The sequence below is a fragment of the Schistocerca nitens genome, chromosome 2 (genome assembly GCF_023898315.1).
Source record: "Schistocerca nitens isolate TAMUIC-IGC-003100 chromosome 2, iqSchNite1.1, whole genome shotgun sequence".
In the NCBI taxonomy this organism is placed as follows: Eukaryota; Metazoa; Arthropoda; class Insecta; order Orthoptera; family Acrididae; genus Schistocerca; species Schistocerca nitens.
The window spans coordinates 614,322,124-614,324,803 of record NC_064615.1 but is presented as its reverse complement, the minus strand read 5'-3'; the positions used below and the strand labels follow the sequence as shown (position 1 = coordinate 614,324,803).

The window sequence follows — 2,680 nt, the reverse complement described above, 5'->3', positions numbered from 1 at the left end:
GAGATCAAAATTATGGCTGCAGTTCCATACAGATATCCAGAGTTATTCGATTATTAGTACTGTAATGTACTTGTATTAATTCAAAATGGCGTGTATTCGCTTGGAGGTACAGCGTTATCTAATCGGTTCCTTCCAGAATAAGTCTGATTTTTTAAACAAATGTGGGAAAATATCACGTGTGCATGACTTCTCAGACTATTTGGCCTTACACATTGCGTTGGTGTATGGAGTGATATGGAACATTATGACGCATGTGAAAACTCCGTCTGCTTATCTTCAAGTTAAATTCTTAATTGTACCGCCCGTGGTTTGAATAAGTAACTACCAGCCAATAAACTTACACATTAACGAACCATGTGGGTAAGGCATGGGACTCGTATTCGGGAAGACGGTGGTTCAAAACTCTGTCCGTCATCTACATTTCAGTTTTCCGTGGTTTACCTAAAACGATTAAGGCAATTGCTGGAATGGCTCCTTTGAGAGGGCGCGACCGATTTACGTCCCTGGACTTCCCAAGTCCGGCTCATATTTGGTCTCTAATGACCTCGACGTCGGCGAGACGCTAAATCATTATCATCCTCCTTCCTTCAGCTTACATGTCACAAGAACTGTAGTATTCTTTGAGTTTGTCATGCAACGTGGTGTGTTTATACTCAGTGCTCATAACTTTGTATTTTACTTTATCCAGTGATAAGCAGCTTGTTTGAAATTTAATTTTAAAACATTGCTTCATTTTTAATAACACTTTGCTATAATGTTAAATAAACTGGTTAAACTTTTCTTGCTCAAGCAGACTTTCACTGTTTTTACAATTCAATAACTTTTTACGCTTTCTTTCGAGTGCTTAAATAAGTACGTGAGAAATTGTTCCTAGGGCTGTCTTTCATGAAGTAAATTTTAATATATTCTCTAGTGGATAGCTTACACTTTCTTCGTCAGAAACTTTGTGAATAATGTCCGTGATTTCGGTATATAATACCTACCTTCTCCACAGAAAGTCCACAGGTTGAATCTTTCATTGTTAGTGAATGTTCTTATTTCGAATTTATTACTCTTATATTCAAGCAACTTTTTCAACTACCCACCGCGTAATACCAAGACGATGTTATATCCTTTTTTTTAGAATACATATTTCATAGCGTCTTTTTTTCCCCATCGCAAAACTACAACCAGGACTTAGTACATGTCTAATTGTGGCTTGTCTGTATTCCAACTATTTGAAATGACCGAGAAACCTGAGACTTCGCGCCGCATTCGTCTTCAGAGGAAAATTAAAGCATCTTTATCGCCTAAGACTTGCTCTTTTGATTTCATGCGTTCAGCTGATGTATAGGTAAACTTAAATTAATTTTGACCTGAAAGTGAACTACGTCTTCTCTGATTGACAGCAGCCGCCAAAATGCTGTTTGCGTGACGCGTTACAAGAATCGTAACTTTCTTTTTTTAGATCTGTCCAAAATCCAATAAATTGAGTACCCTATCCTGTACTAAAATTTATTGAGTGTCAACAACGTACGTGCACCGAAAGGTCTGTATATGTTGCAGAGCCGGCAGCTGTGGCCGAGCGGTTCTAGGCGCTTCAATCCGGAATCGCGCGACCGCTACGGTCGCAGGATCGAATCCTGCCTCGGGCATCGATGAGTGTGATGTCCTTAGGTTAGTTAGGTTTAAGTAGTTCTAAGTTCTAGGGGACTGATGACCTCGGATGTTAAGTCCCATAGTGCTCAGAGCCATTTGAACCATATGTTGCAGAGTTACACAGCATGTTAAGCGTTGGGAAAAACTGGCCCTTGTCGGAGTAAGACGGACCTCACGGATTTCGAGAACAAGTCATGTGGCATGCTAATCTTAAGTGAAACGATAAAAAATGCGTATCAGAATCGAAAGGAAGAATAAGTGTTTCTTTGTATTTGGAAGAACGAGGAAATGTATGCTTCTGTATCATGTGTTCTATATTCGTGACGGTACCGAACACTTTTTGAGGGACAATACACATGATTCTCTCAGCGGATTTTGACATTCAGTCATCTCTTAGAAGCCACTCGGGGTAGCCGCGCGGTCTTGGGCGCCTTGCTAAGGTTCGCGCGGCTGCCCCCGTCGGAGATTCGAGTCCTCCACCTGGCATGGGTGTGTGTGTTGTCCCTAGCGTAAGTTAATTTTAGTTGGATTAAGTAGTGAGTAAGCCTAGGAACCGATGACCTCAGCAGTTTGGTCCCACAGGAACTTAGCACCACCACCACCCCATGTCTCAGGATACAAACAAACTTGTCAGTCAAGCAATTCCTCAATCGGTCTCACAAGGTCTGAGTGCACCCTGCTTGCCAACAGCACTCGGCAGACCCCGACGGTGAACCATCCAAGACCTAACCAAGCCCGACAGCGCTTAACCTCGGTGATCTGACTGGAACCGGCGTCATCACTGTGGCAAGGCCGTTGGCCATGTCTCCGAATATTGTGTATTAATTTTGGCTGTCAGCATTCATAGACTATAAAGTTAAATTATAAATTCTAAATGCCAAGCAAGCAACAGACGTATCGGAAAATTAAAAGATCAAGAAAATATTAAGAAATGCAGGTCTTAGGTTGAAGTAGCGACATGCATTCAGAGCATCTGTAAGTAGGCTGTTTGTGTTTTTATGTTGGTAATGCAATGTAGTGCTCTGTACGAAAAACGCTGACT

General features: G+C 41.6%; 1 pseudogene; it reads right to left on the bottom strand.

Annotated features, from left to right (window-relative positions):
- Positions 1 to 2,319: 2,319 nt before the first annotated feature.
- On the bottom strand, positions 2,320 to 2,438 carry LOC126238034 (5S ribosomal RNA; annotated as a pseudogene).
- Between the last annotated feature and the right edge of the window lie 242 nt (positions 2,439 to 2,680).